The sequence below is a fragment of the Pan troglodytes genome, chromosome 5 (assembly GCF_028858775.2).
Source record: "Pan troglodytes isolate AG18354 chromosome 5, NHGRI_mPanTro3-v2.0_pri, whole genome shotgun sequence".
NCBI classification, from domain to species: domain Eukaryota; kingdom Metazoa; phylum Chordata; class Mammalia; order Primates; family Hominidae; genus Pan; species Pan troglodytes.
The window spans coordinates 46,771,529-46,783,585 of NC_072403.2; the positions used below are offsets into that span (position 1 = coordinate 46,771,529).

The 12,057-nt window shown below is 48.2% G+C and overlaps 1 protein-coding gene and 1 long non-coding RNA gene across 3 annotated transcripts in view; one reads left to right on the forward strand and one right to left on the reverse strand.

The window, feature by feature from the left end:
* The window catches only part of UNC5CL (unc-5 family C-terminal like), a 165,247-nt gene that overhangs the window by 5,097 nt on the left and 148,093 nt on the right, over positions 1 to 12,057 (reverse strand). For both annotated transcript variants that reach the window (XM_063812970.1, XM_063812969.1), the window contains 2 exons: positions 5,154 to 5,349; positions 3,152 to 3,315 (listed from right to left, as the gene is read on the reverse strand). The gene's annotated coding sequence lies outside the window, so the exon portion shown is untranslated. The remainder of the gene's footprint in view (positions 1 to 3,151; positions 3,316 to 5,153; positions 5,350 to 12,057) is intronic.
* LOC107975130 (uncharacterized) lies at positions 1,046 to 6,190 on the forward strand. Its single transcript, XR_001718404.2, has 2 exons — positions 1,046 to 1,234; positions 4,653 to 6,190. It is a non-coding gene; the product is annotated as an uncharacterized LOC107975130 (long non-coding RNA).

The following is a 12,057-nucleotide window of genomic DNA, read 5'->3' on the forward strand; positions in this document are numbered from 1 at the left end:
AGACACAATTCAATCTGTAACACCCCCCATGCCTGTCATCACTCCTCCATACCCTATAGGCCCTTGTTCTGCAAGTCCATTTTTATCCTTTGAGCTTGTCCACTGCACGCTGGACAAAGACCCCTGTAGCTTGTGTCCCTCACTTTTAATGGCCCTAGCCTTCAGGCGATGGCATGACTAGATCGTGGCCAGAGGGCAGAGGACTGAATGAGATGGACAAAGTCTGGGAGAAGGCCTCAGTGAGGGAGCTTGGGCCTGAGGTCCACCTCACTGTCACCTTAATCACTGAGATTCAATCACCAAATACAATAAATAAAAGTATTACAGAAATAAAACACTGCCAAAAATCTTTCTCAAATTATAAGTCCATGCAATGAGCAGTCTGGGTTTATAAAGAACAAATTATGCCAGACAACACTTGATTGTGCCTTTGAGGGAACTAAGAAATTAAGAGATGGGAAGGATGGAAAGGATGCAATACATCTTGATTTTAATACAGTAATTGATACATGATACATTGTCTTGTGGAATTGTCCCTACAAAATTAATTCAAACTGGCCTGGTGAGGAGAACTGTCCCTGGGGTTAAAAACCAGGGAAAAGATAAACAAACAAATAATGATTAGAGGAGAAACCAAAGCCCATAGCCCTAAGGTAGGGAAAGGAAGGAGGGTGACTTGAGAGAGGGGAAGGCAGATTTTGAAATGTGCAGAGGTGCGGAATATACCTGGGTGTTTGGGGAGCTGGACAGGGGATGGCCCAGAGAAGGGGGTTGACCAGGAGCCTGACAGACAGTGGGATTCACCAGCGGCTCTATGACAGGTGGGTCACACCACCAACCCAAAGAGACTAGGAAACTGAAGGCTGCGCCCTGGAGAAACCCACAACCTGAATGGAGGAAACCTACTAAAGGCAAGAACAGTTGACTTCAGGCGCAGAGTCAGGTGCTAGGTTTTGCTTTCTTCAAATGTCTGACATTTGAAGTGAAGTAGCCCATTCTTCGGAATTCTAGAATCCTGGCTTGGGCTCAGAATGTTAGAGTTGGCAGGAACCTTAGTGAAGGGGTCCTCTCTGTGCAGACAAGGAGACTCAGAGCCACAAAATGAGAAGTATGTCTGGGGAGCTTGTCAGAAATGCAGATTCATGGGCTCAGAACTCAGCGGTTCTGATTGTCATGGAGTTTGGATAAGGCCCAGGAACCATCGTTTGTAACAGATCAATTAGAGATAATTCTGGTATGTGGATCACATTGAGAAACAGTGGCCCACTGTTACACCCTGGTCCTGCCCTTCTATTCTCTTTGTTTTTCTTCCTTCTTTCTTTCCTTCCTTCCAAAGTGTTTTTCTCATGTGCCTACTGTATGGAAGGCATTGCTCTAGGTTCTAGAGATGCAGAGATAAAAGGTGACTTCCATCTTTGAGAAGTGGACAGTGAGACTACCCAGTGGAATAGTTTATAGAAGCATGAGGAGCTGAGGTCATGTTAAAGGACTCTATAAAGACACCATCAGCAAAATTCAGACAGCGGGAAACTACAGGGCAAACACCGGACTTCCTCAGTAAATACGCTACAACGGGCAAAAGTAAGAGGGAGGGAAGATCTATAGATTAAAGGGGACTTAAGGGACATATCAATCAATCATCATGTAAGACCTTATCTGGATCCTGATTTAAACAAATGCTGTTAGAAAGAACTATTATAAGGCAATCAAAAAAACTGGAACATTTGTGGATATTTGATTATTTTAACTAATTATAAGGTATGTTGAGATAGTATTGTGGTTTTTTTAAGTTCCTTATCTATTAGATATAGAAACTAAAATGTTTATGGATGAAACAATATGATGTTTAGAATTGGCTTTAAACTCGTCTTGTGTGTCTGTGTGCGTGTGTGTGTGTGTGTGTGTGTGTGTGTAGGGTCAGCAGGGGGGTGTCTAGATCAAGCAAGATTGTAAGATTGTCTATGAGTTACTGATTGTTGAAGCCAATTATGGGGAGTTCATTATACTATGAGGAGTTTATTACTATTCTCTCTGTTTTGCATATGTTTGGAATTTTTATAACAGAGAAAGAAGAAGGATAGAGAGAGGAAGAGAGGGAGAGAGAAGGGAGGTAGGGAATCCTGGTGACAAGTGGTGGATGGAATCGTAGACTGATGAGCACACAGGATGAGCTAGGAAGAGTCTCCATTCTGGCAAGAAGGTTCAGCTCAGAAAAGGAATCGGCATTAACCAGGCCAAGATGAGAGGCAGAAGTATGGAGGAGGCCCGTGTAGATGCAGAGAGAATGTGCCGGCTCTAGCTGTGGAAACCACTGAGGAAGAGCAAGGATCTGACCCCCAGCGCTGGGTGGGTTGGGTGCAGGAGCTCAGGGGATGCTGGTAGGTGAGGGGGGTAACCAAGGGATTTCAAACAAAAAAGACATAGAAAGATACACATTTCATTAGCTCACCTGGGCTTCTCTGTAGTTTGGACCTGGATAGGGAGACCCGTGGAGGGAAAACAAGTTATGCCAAGGGGGTGTGGACAGAAGGGGACACTGGAGATGTTTAGGAAGTAGACTGTACAGGATGTAGTGTTTGGAGGGTCTCCTGTGCTTTTTGTTGGATGTCTAAAGGGATGGTGATATCATCTCTCAGCCAAGGCAGGGAACACAGGTGAATGACCTGGTGGGGTAAGAGGTGACAGATTCATCTGGACACCTCGGATTTGTGGGAAAGCCAGGGAGAGATGTTTCACATGCTTTTGGATGTATAGAATTGCAGCTCAGAGGAGAGATCTAAACCAGGGAATGTAAAACATAGCCTTGAGGAGAGGGAGAAGAGGAGAGGAGGGCCTGAGTCAGCATCTCGGAGCAACACTGGTATCTCAGCTGATGGTAGGGGGAGCCTGCACCTGGTCCCAGTCTCCCAATCCATTCTCTGCCAGCTCCTCTCTTACAACTTTTGCACTTAAGTTTTGGGGTCCACTAGTGTCTGGGGTCTCCTGAGTCAGGCTGACTGGTGGTGGCAGCTGCTTTCTGTTGGTCCCCTCACTGACCATTCCTGCCAGGTGATTCTTGTACCTGCCTGTGAACCAACACTTGCTCAGGAAGCTGAAGGATGCCTCCATCACCAAAGCCCTTTTTCATCACAGTCAGCCCAGCCATACTTGCCTGCATATTATTTCTCTGCTGCTTGCATAAGTTGGGCAGAATGGGTGGTAGTAACACACGTGTGCTCTAGAAGCCACTGGACCTGGGGATAAGTCCCGGCTCAGCCATCAGGTAGTGTATAGATTCAGTCGTGTTATTTTACCTCTCAATGTCTGTTTCCTCATCTGCAAAAAAAAGGAATGAATGAGACTTGTACTAGCCTCTTAAATGCAATATGCACAAATAGCACTTCGCTGTATGCTATATAAATGTTGGTTTTGTTATTCTCCTCGTTCTTACAGACCTGCCTGTCTGGACAGTTGAGCAGGCCCTGCTCTGCCCCTGTGGCTCCTGCAGACAGCATTGGTTCCTCTCTTCCTGGGTGACAAGCACCTGCCTGGCCCTCCCCTTGGATACTGATGTTCTCCTAGCTCTTGGCTGTCTCTCTGGCTTCTCAACAGCTGGGCTTCTCTGCCTAATTCTGAATGTTGGTGTCTCTGTAGCTCCTTGCCCTGAACCAACAGTCTTCTGAGAATTGCAGCCCAGCAGGCATCTCCAGTTATATCATATTCTTTTCAAAACATTAACTGTACACATCTATGTTTGTGATACTAATTCCTCTAACTTTTAACTACTAAAGTGATGGAGAAACAAATAAAAGAAGACTTTGCACAGATAGTGCCCCCGACCCCACGTGAACATAGCTGTCATTCCAACTACGGATTGGGGTGGCCCAGGGGACAGGGCTGCTTGGTAAGGCCTGGATGTGGCAAGCAAAGCCACACCTTCCATTCTCTCTGCACAAATAAGACAAGAAAACTCATTTGTGCTCATGGGAGCCAGCCCCCTCCTCCATGATACCCCAGACATTATCCAGATGGCCAGTTTCCAGAGCATTTATTAAACAACCATTTACGGACAGCCCACCATGAGGCAGCCACTGAGTGCTGAAATTGAATTTATTTTCTGGATTAAGTCTCAGGAAAGATTGGAAAGCCTTGTCAGTGAGGCCTCAAGGTAGAATTGCTATGCCTTTACAGAATAAAATGTGTGCTGTTTTGTGTACTGCTATTTATTGTTCCTCTTGCTTCCTTAGAGGGAAAAATAAGATCTCAGTCCTGTGGGGTGCCGCCAAGTAAGGCAGCTGCACGGGTTTAGAGATCAGCTTGAAGGGGCAAGAGTTACCTCTTTTTTCTGAGGCCATCTTAATTCACTGCCGTGGTTCATTTAAAGTCGCATTTTAGGGGAAAGGAGAGAGGGTGTTTGTCTGTTGTTGTTTTTAAAGATAAAGTAAGGGATTGATTAGAAGACTTTTTCTTCTGTAGTAGAATCTATGGATCAGCCCCTAGTATGCATGCTCCCTTCTTTTTGCCAACAGAACCCAGATTTCAGCTCTGGCCTCTCATCTAGCACGAGTTTCCCAGGCCCCCCGGCAGCTGGCTATGGGGCCAAGTTCTTTCCCAGGGGATTTAAGGAGAAATTATGTCCTGAACTTATGGGTCTTACCCCTCTAATGTTTCAGTGTTGACACCTCTATATCACCCGGACACAGTGCCAGGAACCTGCAGGGACTATGAAGACAAGGGCAATGATCTAGAGAAGCAGTCTGGGACCCTTGATGACCTTATGAGCTGGGCCACCAGCCCACCATGAACCAGCTGCCTCTCTCTGGATGGCCACATAAGAGAAAAGTTAACCCACTGAATTTTGAATGTTTCTTTGTTACAGCAGCTTAGCCTCTACCCTAACTAATACATTCTTTACTACAGTAAAATTGTTAAAGTCCTAAATTCTTTAAGTGTCTTTGTTACAAATTATCAGACTCCCCCTTCCCTTCACCCCCAAACTCACCACTCTGTAAGTCTCCTCTGCTCTGGGCAGCACACTCGAGAATCCTGTTAGAGCTACTTGCAAAGTTTTTGCTCTTTTACATCCTGGCTGCTAGAGAAGCTTTATTTCCCTGCAACACCTTAAAATGTACATGTAAAACAGTAAATGGCTTACTACTGAAAACACAGCTTACCCTTGAGAAGTTCCATTTTTTCATGCCTTGATCTCTCTAGGTCGAAGAGTATGTCTTGGTTATAGAAATTCATGTCAGAGCAGCGAAGTGGCTTCTGTTTAAAGCAGAATGTTTTCAGGAGTGACATGTCAACCTGGAGGATCTTGGGATCCACTCTTGCCCTTCCTGGCCCCACCTGCAGCTGTTCTGGTTAAACCTTCAGGGATGTGAGAGGATTGTTACTTGATGAGAAGCACCCCACCAAGATGAGAGGTGGGGGGATTGCATAAAGACATATTTCCTTTCACGTTAAAAGAGAGAAAATAAAAGAGCAAGGGAAATCATAGTAATACAATTTTTTAAAATCCTTGTTAGGCAGCACTTCAGGCAGGAGAAAGGTGTTGAGAAATCAAGTAAACAATGACAGCACGCCAGGACTCCCAAAAGGCTAGGTGTTGCTTGTGGAAGCCGCCTGAGAAACAGAAAGGACACACTCAGGATAAAAATGAAATAAAAAGTGGATCATGGTGGTGAGAAGAAAGGAAATTCCACCTCTGATCCCCATCTCACAAATGCATAAACTGCTTTATTGTTTTGCTGAGAAGCTCACAAAATGCATAAACCACTTTACTGAAACAAAGACTAATACCCTTGATGGCTCCTGCCACCTCTGCCAGCCCTGCTCAGAGGGATGAGAACCTTCCGTCTGCCCTTGGCCCATCCAGACCCTCAACCAGTTTGGGTCAAGATAGCCTGCACAGTCCTGGGCTCCCAACTGGCCAGCCAGTGGAGTCTGGAAGCAATTCTGCAGCCGTGACATCTAATGCATATGGGGTGAGTCTCACATACACCCATGTCCACCGAGCAGCAGCTTCCCCCATGACCCTCGCCAATCTGGCAAGTAGAAAAACAATGGCTTTGGGCACGGGTTCAAATCCCAGCTCTGCTACTTCCCAGTTGAATGATCTTGGACAAATTACTTAACGGTTCTCTGTCTGTTTTCTCCCCTGTCAATTCACAAGGCTATGTTAAGGATTAAAGAGATGGTAGATATTAAATACTTGCCCCTGTCTGTGAAATTTCTTTCCTTCTTTTGTGGTCTTTGAGTTCATAAGGCATCTGCCCTGCCCTGAGGCCTGGGTCCTTTACCCCCCCAACCCCGTTTTCCCGATAGCTCACTTTGCTCCTGTTCCAGATATCCCTTCAAGACTTGGTCCCTGCATCCACCCCAGACCTCTGTGAAGGCTGCCTCCCCTCTTCCCCCACAGACATCCCTGTTATGGTCAGCCTTACAGCTGGGGACACAGGCCATCAGCCCCATCCCATCTCCACAGAGGCTGTGATGCCACCCTTGCCTCACTGAGGCCCAGAGGGGCTTGTGCTGAGCAGGGTGAGCTGAGGAAGGTGCCCAGGCCTCCCCGCTACATGTCAGGGTCCCAGACCTGTTAGCCAGCTTCCAATCCTGCCTTTGCTGCTCTCAGCTGTGAGGCCCTGAAGCCCCTCCCTGCTCTGGACTGCTCCTTACGTGAGATCAATGCACATGCTGAATGTTTGAGCCAGCTTGATGGAGGGGCTCAGATCCCCACTCCTAGAAGAGCTACATTTGAAGTTCCCGTTACTTCAGCGAGACACGAGTTTCTCTTATGCTGTGCTATGACTCTTGGTTTTCTTTCAGTGGGGTTCACTATGGGGTTCCTTCTTGGTTTCTGGTGGCCCTTGCTCCCCTCCTCAGTCTCTGATGTTGCGTGACTCATTGCGCCCACCTCCTTCTCCATGATGTCCCCCATTGAGGCTAGAACAATCGTGGCTCATCAGAGCGATGGCAATGGTCTTAAAGCGGAATCAGGAGACGAGTGCTTCTTCCACTCTGGATGAGACTGAGGACTCATTCCCATTTGAATGAGGTGTTACTCAGATGAAGCACCATCCCTGCCTTAGTGGGGGAAGCATGCAGTGGAGAGGGGGACACTAAAGGACCTCCTGCTAATTGCTGCTGTCAGGTATTCCCAGGAGGAACAAGAGCAGGCTTCAAGGGGCAGGGTGGAGCCACCCCCTGGCCTGTCTGCACAAGTGTCCCAGCTCCCCACGTCCTGGCCACTTCCTCCCACTGAGATGTGCTTCATGCTAAGACCTTTCTCAAGTCTGTCAGTCAATAATGAGTGAGCACCTACTATGTGCCAGGCACTGTGCCCTTTGCTCCCCTCAGAAGCCCCACAGGTGTCCACAGACCTTGGTGAAAACCTGCCAACCAGGTGATGATCACAATCTTCTTGCTGTTTCTGGTTTCATGCAGAACTCAATAACTTGCATTCCCAGAGTATTCCAAACGCGTAGTACAAAATGGCTGATCTTGGCCAACATTTTGAGGGGTTATAGAAAACCAAATTGAGACCTGGGAGCTGAAGCAACAGTGCCACGATCCCAGCCCTGGGCTCTTCACTCATTCTGTCTCTGCCTGACATGCTGGCACCAGCTGAGAGGCGCTCCATGTCTCTCCAATTCTGTGCCACACAGGATGTCCCAACATCCCATCTGGTTCCTATCTGACTGTTCAGGATCTGGGAGGCAAGTCGCTTTGAAGGAAGTCAAGGCTGTGAGCAAGGATGTGGAGGGAAAAGCCAAGGTGCCGGCTGGGAGCTGAGACCAGACCTTTGCCTCGGAGAGCAACTATCTGGGACAACGCAGGCTCCAATGTCAGTCTAATTACAGGCCTGTCATTATTCATTAGTCCTGTGGAGCGGCTGGTAGGGTGGAAACGAAAGAAGCGTGAAGGGAAGCTGGGAAAGCGGGTATGACCTCAGCCAGGAGGGCCCTGGGGAGAGCAGGGGTGCCAGCTACGCTGACCCAGGCACCCCATACCTCTTATTCCCCACCTCTCTCCATGACCTCCACTCCCCCTCAGCACCCAGAGAGTAGCCAGGCAAAATATTGGTGCACAAGTCCTCTGTCCCTCTCCAAACTTGTGCTCCTGGGTCCTGAGGTCTCTTTCCCCAACCCCCTCTAATTAGGGCAGTTCATTCTTTCACAAATATTCCTTCAATCCCTACTACCTGCCTGCCATTTTTCTAGGCCCTGGGATATAATGGTGTTGGGGTCTGATTTTAAGTGGGGAAGTCTGAGGAAGTGACATTTGAGCAGGGCCCTAATGTTCAGGAGGGGGAGACTAGACCAACAGAAGTGCAGGTGCAAAGGGCATAGGGCAGGCTGCGATGCACTTAATCTGTGAAGGGAAGCCCAGGGATGGGGCAGAATGAGCTAGGAAAGAATGGGAGGGAAGCAAGTCAGATCACACACAGCCGGCAGAAGGTGAGGTACAAGGGTAAGAACAGGGAGACGGACCACAAGCCAGTGCAATAGTCCCGGTGTGCGATGGTTTTGACTTAGACTGGGTTGGTGAGGAGCGATCTTTCTTAGAGTTTATATTTCAGATACTCTGAACTCAGCTCTCACCACCTCCCTTAGCAATGGCTCCCCACCCCTAAAGCGACGCTGGACCCATCATTTCACGTGCCCTCATTCCAAACGTCTTCCTCATGTGGCTGAGGCTCACACACATGCAACTAGCCACCATCGTCAAGGCTGCCAGGCCATCCTCAGGACAGGGGTCCAGCCCTGCAGTGAGGCTGTCTGCCCCTCCTTCCCACTTCTTCACATATTTAACTCAAATGACGCTTACAGAAAGCAACCCGAGACTGTGTCAGCACGGGGCTATCGTTACAGAAGAAGACATCGCAGTTTACCTCTGACAATGAAGAGTAGGAGGTGAACTCTGTGGCATTGAACTAGATGGTTGTATTAAACAGATCATATCACTTTTTTCCAATTATTTAGACTTTTTAAGCAGTGAGCAGGAACTGGATGGTGGCAGAATTCCTGAGGTGCCCACAGGCAGCCTCGCTTCTGGTTATAGAGGAACTAGGAAGCCCAACTGGAGGACTCAGATCCTTTGTGTGTGTGCCGGGCCCCCCAGCCAGACGCCAGCCTCCTGAGCTCCCACCACGCCCTTCATCTCTGTGTCCTCAGTGCCTGCCATAGGCAATGCTCTCACAGTGCCTGCCGAACCAATGGAGGAATAAATGGAGAGACGACATGAGTGCTGCTTTGTGCCCCCACCCCAGAACAGTGCCAGGAACACAGGAGAAAGTGAATTGAGGATGGTCAAGATGATTACATTTCACCCATCCTAGTCCCACCCGTTTCAAGGGTCTCCTCTCTGCTTCCTAAGGTGAGAGCCAACCAACCAATCAGGGAAGGGAAGGAGGCTTAGATGTCAGGGGTTGAGAAGATGTCACCATTACCCTTTTAAGGCAACAGACTACCATGCTTTAACAGGTCCATTATGCGGAGGCAAGCTTTGCTGGGCCGGGCATAGTTTGGACAGTTTTCAAATCACAGGGTGACTGCCTGCCTGGATTGAGCACAGATCTGGCCCTCCTGCAGGATCCCCAGCCCTTGGGCAAGGAGAACGGTGGGAAGCAGGCCTTTGGGGGCTTCTCTGTTCCAATAACGATGCAACAGTAACTACTAACATCCAACTGGCCCTCCCGGGCATAAGACGCTGTCATATACGTTCTTTCTTTTGCCTCTCATTGCACCCTGAAGGGAGACAGACAGTGTGGATTGCCCCAAAGTTCCTGCAAGAAGTAAGAGCCAAGACCGGGTTTGAGCTCTGGTTTTCTGAATCCACATTCTCAGCTTCCTTCCCCACTCCACTGAGCTCCCCAGTAACAGTGTGGAGTTCAGAGCAGGAGGAACCGTCAGTGATCATTGATTGTGAGCTCATCATTGCACAGTGGGGGCCCAGGAGGGAATGGGTCCTCCTGCACCTGGACCCACCCTTCACACACCAGGCCACCTATGCCTATTTTCCCAGGGGTTTTTGGTCTCTTGAGATTCTGTCCTGCTATCACCATTTTACTTTCTAGACTGTGTTTCCTCTTCACCTCTAAGACAGCTGAGGCAGTTTACAGCTGTTTACTAGCAGTCAGATAGAGGAGGAACTTAAGTGGAATATAAACTATTGAATTAAATTATCCTCTTCAAATGCCACCCGGTACTCACTCTACCTGAGAATTTCAATCAATGCTGGTAACTTCCTGCTCTCTAATGGAATGCACCAGACAAGTTTTTTTGCCTGCCATTTGAGCTGGGCTGCTGCTGTGGCAGATGCTGTTACAGGGGACAGAGATGTTCGTGTAGACCGGCATGACAATGCATCACCTGAAAGCATAGCTTTCTTGAGCTCCCAGCAGTGCCATTAGCAGGTTGGGAAATGGCTTCACTCCTCAAGCCTGGGTGTTAGAGGCAACCACAGGTGGGTCAGTGAGGCCCTCCAGGAGATGGGGGGTGGAGTTCTGTACTTCAGGACACCTTTTAGAGACTCAAGGAAACAGTGGTGTGGGAGAGGAAGAGTAGTGGGGAAGGAAGACAGATTCCCTCCTAGCACCAAAAAATATGGGTAAAGCTCATAACCATACATACAACACCCACTAATTACAAGTCAAAGGGATGGAACGTTGTGCCCTCCGTATTTATAAAACAGAATGTCCCTGGGCTGGGAGTTCCTGGGTTCAAGTCCTGGTTCCAACATTTATTAGCCATGCTGTCGGAAGCAGGTCTCTTCTCTGAGGCTCCATTTCCCTTTTCTGTAAAATAGCTTCCCTGCCTACATTATGGGGAATGCAAAAGCGTTTTTGACAGCTTCCAAGTGCTGTACAATTGTGAGTTACGATATATTGGGTGGTGGGAGGGGCCCTTTGAGAGATATCCCTCCGGACCCCCACAGACCTCTTAATCGGCCTCTGGGTCAGGTGAAGAGGGGCCAAGGCCATTTGTATCTTGGAAGGAGGGCTCCTCTGGGACGACCATCCTGGAAGTGACCTCTGGGAGGCAGCAGAGGAGGTGCTATGGAGCCGCCACAACTGGAGTTCCCAGTCCTGGGATCCTCAGGGAACAGGGAAGGGGAAGGAAGCATTGAGACTGAGTTACTGGCACTGTTTCATAGATAGGGAAGTCAATGTGGGAGTTCCACAGGGCCTGCTGGGCCCGCGGTTGTGGGTCACCACCACAAAGCTGTGTCCTGATGCCATTCCTTCCCCAGGGCTTGGGCCTCTTCCTTTCTGCCCTGACCGTGGAAACATGATCCTTCCAAGTTCACTCGTCAGCAAAATTTTCCATCCTCAGAACGGGTTTTCCAGACAGGACAAAATATGCTTTTAAGACCTTCTTCTCAAGGGCAATAGAAACTTTCTGACTTACGGCACAAGGAAAAACGAGGCAAAAATAATTACTGAGTGCCTACTACGCGTCAGCATTGTGCCAGCCAGTTTATTCACACTAATCTCATTTACACCACATAGTAACTGGCTGAAGTGAGTTAGCCCATTTTACAGATGAGGAAACTGAGGCACGGGGAGTTAAATAACTTTGACAGGATCACACAGGTGGGTAAGTGATAAAGCAGGGACTCAAACCCAGAGTTCTCTGACTCCAATATGCATGTTCTTTCTACCATGCTAATTACATAAACATGACAGAGTGGTCAAGGAGGCAGAGCAGACTCCACAAAGACAAAATGACAAAATATTTGTCATTTCTTCATGCTAGAAACATTTGAATTGCTAAGAAACAGCAAAGATACAGAATAGTTGTAGGACCCAGACTTGGAGTTCTTCATACCAGTTTCCGCCTCCATTTTGGATCTCTCTATAACCAGCTTCCTGTGGCCAGTCTGTTCTTCATTGAGAATCCTTTTGCTTTTGTTTTTGTGATGTTGCCTTTGTTGAGAGTCCTTACGGAGCTCTTCCCAAGATAGCTCTCTGCTTATCTTTCCCATCCTGGTCTATGCTTGCTCCCTTAACTCTTGGCAAGCCCATGCTCCTCCAGGCTTTTTTTCACTAGCAAAATTATTTTCCCTTCTTCCTTC